The sequence below is a fragment of the Canis lupus genome, chromosome 13 (genome assembly GCF_003254725.2).
Source record: "Canis lupus dingo isolate Sandy chromosome 13, ASM325472v2, whole genome shotgun sequence".
Classification (NCBI taxonomy): Eukaryota; Metazoa; Chordata; class Mammalia; order Carnivora; family Canidae; genus Canis; species Canis lupus.
The window spans coordinates 43,561,290-43,579,633 of record NC_064255.1 but is presented as its reverse complement, the minus strand read 5'-3'; the positions used below and the strand labels follow the sequence as shown (position 1 = coordinate 43,579,633).

At 37.9% G+C, this 18,344-nt stretch overlaps 1 protein-coding gene and 1 pseudogene across 3 annotated transcripts in view; one reads left to right on the top strand and one right to left on the bottom strand.

Annotated features, from left to right (window-relative positions):
* LOC112652342 (dynein light chain roadblock-type 2-like) overlaps window positions 1-3,560 on the top strand; it is a 41,949-nt pseudogene extending 38,389 nt beyond the window's left edge.
* GABRB1 (gamma-aminobutyric acid type A receptor subunit beta1) overlaps window positions 1-18,344 on the bottom strand; it is a 363,737-nt gene that overhangs the window by 180,917 nt on the left and 164,476 nt on the right. The window lies entirely within an intron of this gene.

The following is an 18,344-nucleotide window of genomic DNA, read 5'->3' as shown; positions in this document are numbered from 1 at the left end:
CTTCCTGAGACGAACAGAAAAAGCTCTCTTCAGCTAAGAAATTGTGTAAGCCACACACATCACCACATGCACCTGTTATTGTTAACCCAGAAAGATAGAAGACATTTTTTACTGAAAAGAAGATGGCAATCAAAGTTAATACAAGAAGAAAACAGAAATGAGAATTGTAGGATGTTATATGATAAACAATCTCCCCAAAACACACCATGAAGGAGAGGAAGAGAGCAAGAAAAGTCCTCAGTCTTAGTTAAGTATTGTTAAACATTTTCAGACGTCAAAATATGGTTTGGATTGGAAATAAAAGATTTAGAACATAAATCGACAAGAAGAGAGAAAAAGAGAAAAGGAGAGAAAAATGGGGAGGAGAAAAGGGGAGAGCTAGTAAGAAAGAGGGGGAGAGAGAGAGTGCGCACACATGTGGCTATATGTTAAACACTGATGAAATTCCCTGCGCTGAATTTTGAGCTTTTTCTGTAGATTTGAAATGTTAAGTCAGGGTGCACACATGGACACATAATCATTTAATTTCTACTTTGTGCCAATCACTGTAGTAGGGGCTAGGGACAGGGAGGCTATCTGGCCTCCCTAAGCTTAGAAACCACTGGAGAGATAAACATACATGCATTAATCAGTTAAGCACACAAATAAAAGCTTCTTCACTGATTATGGTAAATGCTATACAGGAAAAATGCCAGATGCTAAAAAAAAAGAAAAGAAGGGGCAATAGCCTGGGTATCTAATTTATATCAGTAAGTAGGTTTAACTTTGGTGAAGAAGTGATATCTAAGATGAGACTTGAGAGGTGAGCAGACTTTAAGAACAATGAAAGGAAAAGAATTCCGGGCAGAAATAGTAGCATTCATGTACACTTTGCATCAAGAAAAGAATTTAAAAAGAGCTCAGACGTATGATGAGTTTTTTTTACACCTAATCTTTGTTCCTTCCACAAATATACACACTTGTGTCTCCTGCCACCTGGAGACTGAATTTAGGGGGAGAGTGTGGAGGATCAGGTGGGGTGTGTGTGGGGGTCAACTTTTTATCTTATTTTTTATACTTCTCTAGTGTTGTTAGGTTTCTAAAAGCAGTGAGCACATAAAACTTTTGCAAGAAAAATTAAAAATCATTTTACAAAAGGAAAGGTACTAGATGTCTTTTATTTGCTGCACAGACTTCTCTTTGTCCTTCTCCACCTGGCTCTGCATCGAAAGATGAGTGAAATCAAATGCCATTTGTCTCTCTCTGACTTATTTCACTTAGCATTGTGTCCTCTAGATCCATCCATGCTGTTACAAATGGTCATCTTCCCTCACTTTTTATAGTGGATATTATAATACCTAACACACGAGATGGCTGGGAGGGAAAATGAGTTAATGAAGTAAGCACACTTTTTAAAGTATAAAGTAAAATAGATTTGTTACATTGAAAATGGTTCTTTGTTCCATATTATTGGACTCTACTTGCTTGGCTATTCACCCAGAATGGAATAATCAAGCTAGAGTGATTAGGTAATGGTGTCACAAACTCATATTAGACCCAGGTCTAAAATCAGAAGAATGGGGATGCCTGAGTGGATCCGTGATGGAGTGTCTGCCTTTGGCTCAGATCATGATCCCGGGATTGAATCCCATGTTGGGCTCACTGCAGAGAGCCTGCTTCTCCCTCTGCCTACATCTCTGCCTCTCTCCCTAGGTCTCTCATGAATGAATAAATAAATAGCCTTTTTAAAAATAAATAAGTAAAATCACAAGAATGGCTTCTAATTAACTCTCTGGACAAACCTGAAAAGGCAGGTTGATTCTGGTGATGTGGGGAAGAAAGTGTCCAAGCATAGTCAATATCAGTTGGTGGTTAACTAATGTTTTAAAGCTAAAATTCTCCTAAGTGTCCCTAAGCTCAGCACTCTGCCATAGTGGGTGGTTTGCTTATGTCTCTGGGCTTTTCATATCCTGCCCTTTATCCAGAATGTTCTCATTTTCTTCTCTGCTTCTGGTTCCTACTTGTCACCTCTTCCTAGAGATGACATCCATTATCCACAGGACGAGTTAGGTGTTCATTCTCAATATTCCCATACCCTCTGTGATTATCTCCATCTTGGCTCATCAAATAATGGAAGTGTCTGCTTGCTGTTCATCTCCCACCACTAAACTCTCAGTTCTTTTAGGGAAAACCTATGTCTGGCATGGTGTCTGACTCATAGAAAAATCTCCATAAATATTTAATAAATCCATCATGAAAGAATCAGTGAACAAAATGTAACATTTAGAGTTAAATCTACATGATTATTGTATGAAGACAACACTGTTCTTTGTATTGTTTTATCCATTCAGGAGTTAAAATTAAAAGCTTTTAATAGTGCCCAGCAGCTCTATTCAAGACTTTAGAACAAAAATAATGCAAGGAAAATGCCACAATGTAAAAATAGTTACCTTAAATGGAACAGCCAGACATCAGAATCAAACACAAATGCTCATATGAAATCGAAAATCTGTAGATGCCCGAGAGACTTCCCTTCTGCTATCTAAATTTAATGTGGATAATTTATCATTCCATAAATACATCTCGGATTTGGTTCATTCATATGCTTTTCAGCCTCTGTATGCATTTCAGCTATTGGCTTTAGTGAGTGTACAGATATCAGGTTAAATAACTTATACAGATTTTCTTTTTTTTTAAGATTTTATTTATTCATGAGATACACAAAGAGAGAGAGAGAGGCAGAGACGCAGGCAGAGGAAGAAGCAGGCTCCCCCTGGGGAGCCCGATGTGGGACTTGATCCTGGATCCCAGGATCATGCCCTGAGCCTAAGGCAGATGCTTAATCACTGAGCCACTCAGGTGCCCAAACTTACACAGATTTTCTACTGGAATTGAGTGGGTCAAAAATCTGAAGTGCATATTTCATTCAACGTAATTTCTTAGAAAAGAATGACAGGATCTTACCATTAATACCATTCAATTGCATCCTAATGCTGAACCACTGAGTTCTGCATTTGTCCCCTCCTGGTGTATATTTAATGACATATCAGTTAAGGACAAGTGTAAGTGAGTAAACGGAGCACTTTGGAACTTGAAAAATGTTCTGGGTAACTATAAAAATGTAATTAGCCAGACTCTGATACATTTCTGTTATGACATTAGCAGGAAATTATGCTTATTTTGAAAGACAATGCTTTACTCTTCTTTAACAAGGCTGCAACTCGGCGGACTTCCCAGGTAGCGTTGGCACCGGACTGAGCCGAGAGTCCAGCTGTCTGCACGATGGCAGAGGTGGAGGAAACCCTAAAGAGGATCCGGAGCCATAAGGGGTCATTGGAACTATGGTTGTAAATGCAGAAGGCATCCTTATTCGAACGTTGGACAACTCAACAACGGTTCAATATGCAGGTCTTCTTCATCAGCTGATAATGAAAGCCAAGAGCACAGTACGTGACATTGATCCTCAGAACGACCTCACTTTTCTTAGGATCAGATCAAAGAAACATGAAATCATGGTAGCCCCAAAGAATATCTTTTGATTGTCATTCAGAACCCATGTGAATAGATCTGCTACAGCCCAACCTGTCCTATGATGTCAGATTGAAAACATTTTACTTTATTACTAAGATTATATTCCAATCTAACTGACCTTTCAGACACTGTTTTCTATTTTTACATTTAAACTATTTGGCACGTCTCATTTAGTCCCTTTCCAATGTATTATAGAGTTGTGATTTAGCTACACAATACATGAATTCTGATAAAAAAAAAAAAAACAAGGCTGCAACTCTTGGACTGTATACACACACACACACAACCAGTGAGGAAAGGGAATTTGTGGCTACATATCTACATAGGGGATTGATGACTGGCCCATTGAATATCTTACTAGTCACAAAACTGGGCACTTTTTCACTGAGATGTCTTTTGTTTTTTTTTCATCAGTAAAGGATTATTTTATTTACTTTGCTCTTTCAATGGTATTTATTACGGATTCATTTTTTTATTCATTGATTCACGTAAGTAAACTTTTTTGTGCATAACTATAGGCCAGGCACTCTGGTTGAAGTGAGAAGATAAAAATGGCACATGGTTCCTGCCATTCTGAAGTTCATAGATTATTGAGGGAGACTGACAAATATACTAAAAATTGCATTATGATGAATATTAAGATAATATTATTGTAGCTACAAAGTATAGCAATATTATAACCAAGGGGAATGTCAAGAGATGTGATTTACTTAGAAATAGCAATGGATTACTGAAGAACTGGGGATATAGAATCAAATCTGAGTCCAAATTTGTGAAATATGGGATTAGATTGAATAGCTCTAGAATTTTTCCTTCTCTAGTGAAAAGTAAATAACTAAAGCTCTTAGGTTGTAAATTATCTAGGGGCATTTCAGTTAGGGGGGAAATGGAAAGGTCTAAGAATAGTCTAATAATTACTACTGTCAAAGTTCTGATGTGATGGTCAACCCTGTCTATGATCTAAAGTGATGTCTGAGCAATGAATGGGAAAGGCGGGCAAATTTCAGCAATATTATCCCCAGCTAAGCACTATCATAATCCATAGGAAGAGGAGGGGGTCAGTATCAAGTCAGTTCCTCAACTCAGTAACATGTGACACATATGGTACCAAGAGCTTAACAGAGTGGTTGGTTTAAGGTCCTTCAGTTCTGTTTTCTCAGAATGGACCCATCTATATGGAAGAATGAAAATGCTCAAAATTAGAAAGCAGACCAGCAAGGAAAGAGAAGCAAACCTGAACAATTTAAGGGAGCACAGCTAACAGTGCTAACTTGCATTTATTTACCACATTGACCTATCCAAGTGGCTCCAAGTCTTTCCATCCCCTTACCCTTTTAGTTACGGATGTCCACCTGTACCTTATAACAATCTATGTTTTGTCTTTAACAGCTTTAATGAGATATAATTTATATACCATACAATTCACTCATTTAAAGTGAACAATGAGGAGCAGCCTGGGTGGCTCAGTGGTTTAGTGGTGCCGTCAGCCCAGGGCGCAATCCTGGAGACCCAGGATTGAGTCCTGTGTCGGGCTCCCTGCGTGGAGCCTGCTTCTCCCTCTGACTGTGTCTCTGCCTCTCTCTCTCTCTCTGTGTCTCTCATGAATAAAAAAATAAAATCCTAAAAAAGATAAGATAGAAAATAAAGTGAACAATGAGTTTTGGTATATGGCATTAAATGTTAATTTTTTTAAATTATGACAAAATGTATAACAAAATTTGCTATAGGGGCGCTTTTTAGTGTACAGATTAGTGGCATTAATTGCATTCACAATGTTGTACAATCATCACCACTATAGATTTCCAAAACTCTAAAATTATCCCAAACAGGGACACGTTGTTGGCTCAGCGGTTTAGCACCTGCCTTCAGCCAAGGGCCTGATCCTGGAGACCCAGGATCAAGTCCCACATTGGGCTCCCTGCATGGAACCTGCTTCTCCCTCTGCCTGTGTCTCTGCCTCTCTCTCTCTCTCTCTCTCATGAATAAATAAAATCTTTAAAAAAAGTAAAATTATCCCAAACAGAATATTTTAACACATTAAGCATCAACTCCCTGTTCTCCTCACCCCATAGCTCCTGGTAACTTCTAATCTACTTTCTGTCTCTATGAATTCACCTAAACTAGATATTTCATGTAACTGGAATTTCATATAAATGGAATTTCATATAATTTTTCTAATCTACTTTCTGTATCTACGAATTTGCGTAAACTAGATATTTCATATAATTGGAATTGAACAACAACATTTGTCGTTTTGTTCCTGGGTTATTTTACTTAACATCATGTTTTCAAGATTCTTCCATGTTGTACCATGTATCAAAACCTTATTCATTTTTATGGTTGAATAATATTTCATTGTTTGTATATGCCATATATTGTTAATCCATTCATTTGCTGATAAACACTGGGATGTTTCCAAATGGCTACAGTGAATAATGCTGCTGTGAACACTGGAATACAAATCAGAACAATCCATTTTTATAGTCATTATTCGATTACTCTAAGTAAATTCATAGATTTAACAGTTTAAGAGTTAAGTAACTCTTCCAAGGTCATTGAAGAAGTCATAGCCAGGAGAAGTTTCTAAAGACTGCATTTCTGTTGTACTGTTGTATTCTATAAGATGGGTTGACTGCTCCCACCCCCAGGTTAAATATATAATTATGACTAATCTAGGTACCTTTGGGGCTAAATGAGTTTGGAGTTCCACGTGCTACCAAGATGTGACATAGAATGGAATCTGTACAAATGTGATTGAATAGCTGGCCATATAAGTGAGGAGAAAGCTGTTCTAAATAGGCTGCTGTGAATGCCTTAACAATATTATGTAAAAACAGTGCACATTTGAAATCACTGGATGAAAGTATTAGCAACATTTCAAACACCTGCCATATCCAGATTTTATAACAAAAGTTGACTGCTTGCTAACTTCTAGTCAGTTGTATACAGAGCCTAAAAAGGTATTAAGAGTATGAGACTTGCGGAAGTTACATCCAATTACATGATACTTTTCTGAGAACTAATTTTAGTAGAGAAGTCAGTTCTGATTTATCCACTTCCTCACTGGCATAAGATGAGGAACATTGTGGGGGATCCCTGGGTGGCTCAGTGGTTTAGCGCCTGCCTTTGGCCCAGGGCGTGATCCTGGAGTCCCAGGATCGAGTCCCACATTGGGCTCCCTGCACGGAGACTGCTTCTCCCTCTGCCTGTGTCTCTGCCTCTCTCTCTCTCTCTCTCTGTATCATGAATAAATAAATAAAATCTTTAAAAAAAAAAAAGATGAGGAACATTGTGGCAAAAGTAAATAACAAGGGCCAGCTTTGGAAGAATCATTATCTTGGCATAGTTTTCTACTCTTAGAATCTAGTTAGAATTCGTACACTAATAAGTAGACAAAATCAGAAGTTGGAATTGTAAAGAAAAGAGAGACAGAAGCTCAAGTTGAATGTAATGCCACATTAACATCAAGTTGACAGATTGACTAGGTAGGTAAATAAGCTGACCTCGTATGGGGTTTGTGCAAGTTGTGCCATGATGCTACAAGTTTCTACATATCCTTTCAGAGTCATTGGTAAACACTCATGAATTCTAACCATCTATTTACAAAACTCTTGTTCCTTCCTATCCTGTCAAGAAGTTAGGTTTGAGTTCATCTCAAAGTAGCAGAAGATTGGTAGGAAGATGGGAAACCAACTCAGAGAAGTCATTTTCATGGTAGCTTAATGCCTTTCAGACCTTTTTAAAATTTAAATTCAAGTCAGTGAACATCTAGTGTATTATTGGTTTCAGGGGTAGAATTTAGTGATTCATCAGTTGCATATAACACCCAGTGCTCATTACATCACGTGCCTTCCTTCATGCCCATCACCCCACTTTTCTCCCCTCTAGCAACTCTCAGTTTGTTCCTTATGGTTAAGAGTCTCTTATGGTTTGTCTCTTTCTCGGTTTTTATCTTATTTTACTTTCCCTTCTCTTCCCCTATGTTCATCTGTTTTGTTTCTTAAATTCTACATGTGAGTGAAATAATATGGTATTTATCTTTCTCTGAGTTATTTCGCTTAGCATAGTATACTCTAGTTAAGACTTCTGAATAAGATTATAAATTCAGAAAATTTTTTCTGGTCTAATCTGAGAAGCAATAATAGTAATGATCCAACAAAATGAAATTTTTCTCTAAATGTACTAAAATGTCAGTATTTGTCCCTGTGTTTATGTTTGGTGTGTGTCTAGTTGTGAGTTAGACTATATGGGTCAGATATTTGATTGTTCTTTGCTAGCTCTGTGGCTTTGGATAAATTACCTCCATCCTTCAGGTTCCTCGGTAAAATGAGAAAAATCATAAAACCTAGGTCTTTAGTGGTGTGAGTGTTAAGTGAAATAATAAAACTCAATGCATTATACACAGTAAGTAGCAAACCAATATTAGCTATTACATTTATTTTTTTTACATTTATTTTTTGATTATGATATTCAATATATTTGAAAATAAAGATTAAATAAATGCATTTAGATATTTTATTGGTTATTTTGAGATGCAGCTGCAAAAGTTGAACAGGACTAGGGACACCTTTGAAAGAGGTGTGAAGTCATTGTATATTTAAGGAGATCAAATGTCATCCAGGTCCCATGGAGAGAAATTCATTTCTACCTTTGGCATTCTTTACTAGAATTATTTATAGATTATGACAGGATTTAGAGCTTCCATGAATTTTAAAATAAACAGTGAACGGTGAACAAAAACCTAGCACCAAACATTTTCATCTTAGCTTTTTCACCCCCACCAGGTTAACCATTCTTTTTTAAATTATGTTTTTACACCAGAGTGTCTGGATAAAAAACATGAACAAGTCCCATTCTGGCAAAGGGAAAGCCTACAGTCTTAAGGTCAAGTCATGATTCTTTTTTTTTTTTTAATTTTCTTTTTTTTTTAAATTTTTTATTGGTGTTCAATTTACTAACATACAGAATAACCCCCAGTGCCCGTCACCCAATCACTCCCACCCCCCGCCCTCCTCCCCTTCTACCACCCCTAGTTCGTTTCCCAGAGTTAGGAGTCTTTATGTTCTGTCTCCCTTTCTGATATTTCCCACTCATTTCTTCTCCCTTCCCTTATATTCCCTTTCACTATTATTTATATTCCCCAAATGAATGAGAACATATAATGTTTGTCCTTCTCTGACTGACTTACTTCACTCAGCATAATACCCTCCAGTTCCATCCACGTTGAAGCAAATGGTGGGTATTTGTCATTTCTAATAGCTGAGTAATATTCCATTGTATACATAAACCACATCTTCTTTATCCATTCATCTTTCGATGGACACCGAGGCTCCTTCCACAGTTTGGCTATCGTGGCCATTGCTGCTATAAACATCGGGGTGCAGGTGTCCCGGCGTTTCACTGCATCTGTATCTTTGGGGTAAATCCCCAATAGTGCAATTGCTGGGTCGTAGGGCAGATCTATTTTTAACTCTTTGAGGAACCTCCACACAGTTTTCCAGAGTGGCTGCACCAGTTCACATTCCCACCAACAGTGTAAGAGGGTTCCCTTTTCTCCGCATCCTCTCCAACATTTGTTGTTTCCTGCCTTGTTAATTTTCCCCATTCTCACCGGTGTGGTGTGAGGTAGTATCTCATTGTGGTTTTGATTTGTATTTCCCTGATGGCAAGTGATGCAGAGCATTTTCTCATATGCATGTTGGCCATGTCTATGTCTTCCTCTGTGAGATTTCTCTTCATGTCTTTTGCCCATTTCATTATTTGGATTGTTTGTTTCTTTGGTGTTGAGTTTAATAAGTTCTTTATAGATCTTGGAAACTAGCCCTTTATCTGATATGTCATTTGCAAATATCTTCTCCCATTCTGCAGGTTGTCTTTGAGTTTTGTTGACTGTATCCTTTGCTGTGCAAAAGCTTCTTATCTTGATGAAGTCCCAATAGTTCATTTTTGCTTTTGTTTCTTTTGCCTTCGTGGATGTATCTTGCAAGAAGTTACTGTGGCCGAGTTCAAAAAGGGTGTTGCCTGTGTTCTTCTCTAGGATTTTGATGGAATCTTGTCTCACATTTAGATCTTTCATCCATTTTGAGTTTATCTTTGTGTATGGTGAAAGAGAGTGGTCTAGTTTCATTCTTCTGCATGTGGATGTCCAATTTTCCCAGCACCATTTATTGAAGAGACTGTCTTTCTTCCAATGGATAGTCTTTCCTCCTTTATCGAATATTAGTTGACCTCAAGTCATGATTCTAAGACATTCCAGTGTTTTTGTTTTTAATCTCATGATCCTAATGCTTGAATATTGTGTTTTATTAAGAAAATCCCCATGGTTCTTTTGTAGTTAAGCCTGTAAGTCTTTGCTAACTCTGGGAATATACTCTATACTAGTCTTTGTTTTTTTCTTAAAGATTTTATTTATTTATTCATGAGAGACACACAGAGAGAGGCAGAGACACAGGCAGAGGGAGAAGCAGGCTCCATGCAGGGAGCCCGATGTGGGACTTGATCCCGGGATGCCAGGATCACGCCCTGGGCTGAAGGCAGGTGCTAAACCGCTGAGCCACCCAGGTGTCCCTATGCTAGTTTTCTTAAACATTCACAAATAGTTGAGCAAAAATCTGGAGAATGATAAAGAAACCTCTGAACAAATGAGTAAAATCCTTTATCTCCCCCAAATACCTTAACTTATATTTGGCAAAATTCCCCTAAAGAGCAGTTTGATGTAGCACTACATGGAACATATTTTTTCCTCCATTATCCTTCCTTGATTCAATAATTGCAGGAACTTGAAGAGAAAAGAGGGGATGGGGAGTGAGGAACAAAAGCACTGTTCTAGATGGTAACTGGAATTAGAAAAACTTCAAGAGACTGTAACACCAAAATTTAAAAGCATGGCCTCTAGAACCATCCCTACAAGGGATTTTATTGAATTTCAGAAGACATTTCAGAACATACATTCACATAAATCTTAAACTGAATTGCTTTTAAAATTTGAGGCAAAATCAAGATATGTTCAAGTATTTTCTTTGGTCAAGATTAATTTAAAGGAAATAAAGTCAAGGAAAAATTAAATACTTCAACATCAAAGATGTCTCATAATTTTTACAAGCCAACATATTTTATGAAAATGACATAAATCAAATCTAGACATGTGACTTACTTACAGCTCTCTTGAACTGAATGTTTCCTACAAAACTGGAAAAGAGACAACTTTTATCTTCTCTGCCACATTTTTTCTTCATCTGATTTTAATCAAAGTGCCTTTTTAAATGAAAATAATTCTCATGTAAGAACCTGGTATCTATCAGTGTAAATTTGCATTAATTCCTTCCGGAGTCTTTGGAGGCTAAGCCTTGGAATTAAAAGTAGAGTTTATTACTTTAGAGATTTCATTTACCCACAGCCTAAGACTGAGTCTGTGTGCCTCTGTGTATGAACACGTGTAAAGTATACAGTGAAATAGTGAGTGGAGAAAAGACAGGAAAACTGTCCTTGAAACCCACCAGGTACTCACTTATGTGTGAGGCCACTGATTTATGAACAGATGAAAAGCCCAGATGAGCCATGAGAGTTGTGTTTGAATAGATGAATAATCTTTTTGGTGGGTATGCTTATGGACTTCTCATGGGAGGAGAGTGAAAAGAATTAGCTCTCACGATCCCCATTAATCAGAGTAAAAGTACCCAAACAATAATTTCTGAGTATTTGACCTGTGGTCTAAGGTAAGGCTCAGCATCACTTGAACCAAGGTCCAAGATTTAGAAGCCCTCAAAACATTGAAACATTTGTCCAATAAGTGCTACTGGTTGCCATAGTTCCTGCCTGTGCTTCTGATTTTGATCTTCAAATACAGACAGAGAAATCACAATGTGCAGCCAGTTGTGAGCAGAGACATCAGATCACATGTGTGCCAAGCATGTAACCACAAATCCCAGGCCCAATGTGTTAGAACACTAATTATGTAACTATCAGTCAGATAATTTAATCACCTCATAAAGAAGACCACAGTGATTTACCACTTACATTCAGATACATCTGCCTCCTTAAATCTCAAGCCAGATTCAATTTCCTTTCTCAGCATCTTCCAGAGCCAGTTTCAGAGAAGTGTGCAAAATGTAGAAAATTTATTGAGCTGGTTTTAACCCAGCTGTTTTATTTTTTATTCTTCAGACTTGTCTAAGGTCCTCTGAGGTCCTTGCTTTCATTTTCTCCACCCCAGAAGGAGCAAATGGAAAAGGCTCATAGCAGAATGGGAGTTGTTCCAAGAGCAGTGCTATGAGTATACATTTGTCCTGCTCAGGAGTGAGGTTTCGCCTCCACCTACACTGTGAGGGGGCAGCTGTGATGTCTCGATGGGATAAGAGAAAAATCAATATGCATGGCAATCTGGTTTTGTGCCCATGGGACCATGGAGAGAAGATATGCTGTGTGCCATCAGTGTGTCACAAATGAGGGTTGCCACCAAGAACCAGGGCACCTTTGTGTTAAAACAATTACTGAAAGGAAGGAGTGACAGTTGTAACAGCAGAAACAGGTTTTCCCACTTCTTTATGTCTCTTTTTTTTTCACTTGCTTCAAAAATCCTTACTCATCCCTCTGCTCCTACCCCATCATCATTTCTATGATATGTCTGAGTATTCAGCAAAGTAGTAGATTTGGGGGTGAGAAGCTCAGTAACTAACTGAAGTAGTAAGAATGATAGGCCCCTGGGCTCAGATTTGGGTAGACAGTTGGTGGCATTTGACCAGTGAATGTGAAACATTACAATGCTTTGAACGTGTTGAATAACTCTTTACAAAGTGGAAACACACAAACCACCTCTTATGGTGAGAGGGCAGGAGGTAGATGTTAGAGTCACTGAATGCCTCGGGGTGGGAAGGCAGAGGAAGTAACTTCTCCTTAGTTAGAAGTGCTTGGGATTACTTATTTTCTTAAGTAATATTGTCTTCCAAGGAATGAGTATGGATGACATGCTTAAAAGTCTATAGGACCAGCATTTTTCTTCAGAAAAGCTTGCATGGATGGTGTCTACATGGGAGGCAGAGGCAGCCAAGACCTCATGTCTTCTCTCTTCCAAGCCCTGAATGCTCACTTCATAGACCGATGACACTGCTTCCCCTTACAGAGTGACTGAGTGGAACAACTCTTCCTGGGCCTTGATATGGATGCTGATGAACACTGTGCGCTTCTCCTATTCACATGGGCAAATAACCAACCAGGGAGCCCGTGCCTGCTTCTCTTTTTGTAAATGGTCAGTTCAAAAGAACTAGTGTTAAAAAAAAAAAAAAAAAGGAACTAATGTTGTTATAGCGCCGAGAGTTCTTAGGATATTTCTGAGATAGGATGTTTCCATTACTGGGAAAAACGTTGCTCACACTGGTTAAGGAGGCTGTTGTCAACCATTCTTTGGAAATTAAATGTTTGCCCCATATGAAGGAAATGACCTCTTTGATACAATCATGTCAATTCTGTGCTTATTTTCTTTTCACTAGCTCTGGTGTCAGAGTGCATTCCAATTGTCCCCTTTTTTTCCATAGGAGTCGGCTGACCACTAAAAAAGTTTATATATTTGTAAAACTCAAAGTGGCTTATTCACATGGGATGGAAGCAGCCTTAAAACTTATGATTTCCTACCTATACAAGATATTCAACAAATATTTATTAAATGAATGAAGGCTGTGCCAAGATCTCTACCATTGAAGCAGGATGGTGAGGGTACAAAGAGAAGAGAGAGAGTATTTCTTATGGAGTGAGGGTAATACATGTTGCATTAGGATGGGAGGACCCATGGCTATAGGGGTACTCTTCTATGCCAGTTAATCTAAAATAGGATGAGGCAGCAGATGATTATATTCTTCCAAAAGACTGGAACACACAGGACAGAAGGGACACTACAGGCCTACCTTGTTCTATCATGCTTTGATTTATTGCACTGCACTGTGCAATAAGTGTTTCACTTATTCACTGTTTCACTGTGTTTCTTCACTGTGTTTTTTTTTTTTTACAAATTTAAGATCTATGGCAACCCAGCATCCAACAAGGCTATTTGAGCCATTTTTCCAACAGCACTTGCTCATTTAGGGTTTCTGTGTCACATTTTGGTAATTCTCATATTTCAAAGTTTTCCACAACTATGTGTTATGATGTTCTGTGATCAGTGATCTTTGATGATATTTTTGTTAACTGTTTTGGGATGTCATAAAATATGCCCAAGTTATGGAAAACTTAATTGATAAATGTTGTGTCTGTTTTGACTACTCTGCAGCTGGCCATCCCTCTGTCTCCCTTTCCTTGGGCCTCCCTATTCCCTGAGACACAACAATATCGCAATTAGGACAGTTACTAACCCTACCATGACCTTGAAGTGTTTAAATGGATGGAGGAGTCCCATGTCTCTCACTTTAAATCAAAAACTAGAAATGGTGAAAAATAAAAATAAATAAAAAAATAAAAAACCTAGAAATGATTAAGCTCAGTGAGGAAGGCATGTCGAAAGCCAAGAAAGGCTGAAAGCTAGACTTCTTGCACCAGTTACCCAAGTTGTGAATGCAAAGGAAAAGTTCTTGAAAGAAATTAAAAGCACTACTCCAGTGAACAGATGAATAAGAAAGCAAAACAGCCTTACTGGTGACATGGAGACAGTCTGAGGGGTCTGGACACATCAAACCAGACACAACACTCCCCCAAGCCAAGGTCTAGTTCAGGGCAAGACTTTAACTCTCTCCAGTTCTCTGAAGACTGTAGAGGTGAGGAAGCTGCGGAAGAAAAGTCTGAAGCTAGCGGAGGTTGAGTCATGATGTTTAAGGAAAGTAGCCATCTCCCTAACAAGGAAGTGTAAACGAAAGCAGCAAGTGCTGAGGCAAAGCTGCAGCAAGTTACCCAGAAGATGTAGCTAAATCAGTTCATGAAGATGGCTACACAAAACAACAAACGGTCAATGTACACAAAACAGCCCTATACTGCGAGGAGATCCACCTAAGATTTTCAGAGCTAGAGAAGGGAAGCCAACGGCTTCAAATCTTCAAAGGACAGGCTGATTCTCTCGTTATGGGCTAACGCAGCTGGTGACTTTCAGTTGAGGCCAATATTCATTTACCAATTCAAAAGTCTGAGGTCCCTTGAGAATTACATCAAATTCTGGCCACGCTCTACACATGTAAGAATAAAGTCTAGAGGATAGCACATCTGTTTACAAGGTGGTTTTTTTTCACTGAATGTGTTAAGCCCACTGTTGAGACCTGATGCTGGGGGAAAAAAATTCTTCTTAAAATATTACTGCTCATTGTCAATGCAACTGGTCACCGAGGAGCTCTGCTGGAGATGGACCATGAAATTAATGCTATTTCAGACCTATTAATACAATGTCCACTCTGCAGCCCGTGGATCAAAGAATGATTTCAACTTTCAAGTCTTATTACTTAAGAAATACATTTTGTAAGGTCTAGCTGCCATAGAGTGTGATTCCTCTGATGGTGAAGTAGATGGAAAACTTCTGGAAAAGATTCACCATTCTAGATGCCAGTTAAGTTCATGGGAAAAGGTCAAAATATCAATATCAAATATCAATACTAACAGGAGTTTGGATGCCTTTGAGGGGTTCAAGACCTCAGTGGAGAGAGTAACTGCAGATAGCAGAACTAAAATCAGAAGTAGAGCTTGAACATGTGAGGAAATTGCTGAAATCTCATAATGAAACTTTAATGGATGAAAGGTCACTTTTTATGATGAGCAAAAAAGTGGTTTCTTGAGATGGAAACTACTTTTGGTGAAGATGCTATTAAGATTGTTGAAGGGAAAATAAAGAATTTAGAATATAACATAAACTTAGTTGACAAAACAGTGGCAGGGTTTGAAAGGATTGACTCTAATTGGGAAGTTCTACTGTGAGTAAAATGTTATCAAGCAGCACTGCATGCTACAGACAAATCATTTATGAAGGGAAAAGCCAATCCACACGACAAACTTTATTGTTTTAAGAAATTGTCACGGCCACTTCAATCTTTAGTAACCACAACTATGATCAGTCAGCTGCCGTCAGTACCAAGGCAAGACTTGAAGACCAGTCAAAAAATTATGACTTACTGAAAGTTCACATGATGGTTAGCATTTTTTAGCAATATAGTACTTTTAAATTAAGGTATATACTTTTTTTTTACATAATGCCATAACATACTTAATAGACTATGTTATAGTATAAACATGACTTTTATAGGCAATAGGAAACCAAAAATTCATTTGACTTGTTTTATTGGGTTATTTGCTTTATTGTGGTAGTCCGGAATCAAACCCATTATATCTCCAAGGTATACCTATATTCCAGTATTGGAATCGTAGCTCTTATTTTCTGATATTTTACAATATGACTTGGAAAGCACTTTGATAGAGCTACGAAATCAGAGGCTATAATAGTAGCACGATTGATTCTGCCTGGGGAAATGGACAATTTAGCATATCTGGCTTCATCAGATACAGTTGTGAATATTAAGGAAAATTCAACAGTACTGATGAACCACCCCATTAGGTCAACAAAAATGGGCCAGCAGATTGGGGCTTATTTATTGTGTGACATTGCCATTAATGAACTGGGGGCACAGTGGGATAGATCAGAGACTGAAAAACACAGTTAATAAAAAAGGAATAATCCAGGAAAAATAAAATCCAATGAGCAAATCCACTCAAAACACAAAACCAAGGATAACTTAAGCATGCACACAGGAAGTTATGGGCTTTGTATCAAAACAAAACTATGTAGAATATAACACAATTTTTCTACATTTGGTAATGCTAGATGCCTCAAGGAACTCTAGAAGTTCTCAGTGATGTCTGGCCATTTCCAGACATTACTGCAGATTATTAGGAGAGTTCTGGCCATTAGAAGAACCCAGAGGTCACAGGCTTTACTTTAATTTTATTTTTGCCACTTACTTGCTACCCAATGTAAGTTAGTTAGAATCTCACTTTGTCTCAGTTTCTTGTCAGTAACGCAACAATTACATGCTGAGAGAATCCATGTATGAAGGACATAAGGGCTACAAGTAAGAAGGAATCATAAACACTGCCCTCAAGGAGCTCACATTGTAGTGAGTATGAAGACAAGTAAACAAGAAATGTTCTACAGTGTGCTTAATGTAAAATGTATATACAAGGTACAGAAACATACTGAGCGTATATTTATTCTGGCTACACCATAATCTGATTAATGAAAAGTACCTATACATTTACTCCAAAAAAAAAAAAAAAACCACTCTGCTAATAAAAGTTTTTTTTAATACTAACACCCAGATTTTAACTCAATTGGGCATATATTTTCTGAAAATCGAACAACATATCTGAACCTTGTTCTAGTCTCTACCTTTCTCCCCACAAAACACTCTGTCCTCTGAACCATAACTCCAGGAGTCTTTGAGGGAGTGCCTGGGCCTGTTCTAGAAGAGAATGGAGATCTTTATTCTGTTTTCTTTTTGAGCCTATCTTGTCTCCTTATTTGCATATACACAGAGCCCTCACAAGCTCTACTTGGTCTGCCTCTGTGATAGCACCCAAGATTCCGGGCGGGATCTACCTAGAACTGAATCTTGCCGTTGCTTCCAACACCGGCATGATAACTAGAGTATAAACCCCATGAATACCCAGCCCAAGCACTTCTGAGCATACTTCCCAATCTGTGACAACTCAATTACATTCCATGTATGAGTTGCTGTCTGCTCAAGAGTTTTCTCTCAGGGGAATATCTGAAAGTTGATTGTCTTAATCCTTTAGATCCATATTCTTTGCTTTCCAAAGACACACTGTAGTATGTGTGTGCGGATCTCAAAGGAAGCATTATTTGCTAAATAAATAGCCATCAATGCCACTGACTTTGTTCTAAAATCTTAAAATATTCACCACTATAGCATATGTTCTGAAATTCCCATACAACTAAGAATGTTTACCAAGGTCTACTTTTACTTTCCTTATTCACTCTATACAGCAGAAATAGTACTGAATTAGGGGCCAGGGAAGGGATAACCATAGATTTGACCTCAGACAGACAGGGCTTGCTATTGAATCACTGGTAACATTAGGCAATTACTAATGATTTTAGTCCTAATTTCTCAAAATTAAAATTTTTAAAAATCATATTTTTCCCTTATTATTGAAAGAAGTAAGTGAAATTATTCAGTAGAGTCTTCAATACAGTGTCTGGAAACCAGTAAATGCTAAAAACAAATCAAGTTACACTCCATTTTGGAGGCTTGTGTTCTTATGGAGATAGAATTCAATGAAAATATTAAGGTCCAGAATTGTAATCCTTATCAAAGGCAGTTTATATAGTTTTAACTTGGAGCATGAAGTGGTGGGAGTATCTAAAAGCTAGGAATCATAATTTGGGATACTGATTTATAGGGCATGATCATTACCCGTATCACCCACCTCTGCCCACCTGATGTCAAGAGGCAGATTTACTGTAAAACTGATGAATCTTCAACTTCAGGGCCTCTCATTTTCACTGGATTCTTTCCAAGACCTCTTCTAGGTCTTATATATTATATATTATATATATTATTAAATCGCACAACTTTCAGGCCCCCAAATCGTAGGTATGCCTCTGTTCTGGTCCCCAGACACTTCCTCTTCGTCTGTAGCTATGGTTATTTAAGGAGCTTTATATCCTTTGGATGCTAGGTGCACAACATCTTGAAGAATCCTAACTCAAGTATTCACTAACAGCAAACCTTCTCTTTTTGGAGCATATTCATTGAGTCCTACAGTGAGTGACTCTTGGAAATGCCCTCATTGAGAAGGTCTTCCATAAAATACCTTATTAAATGTTTAAGAATATACTTCTATCTGGTAACTTT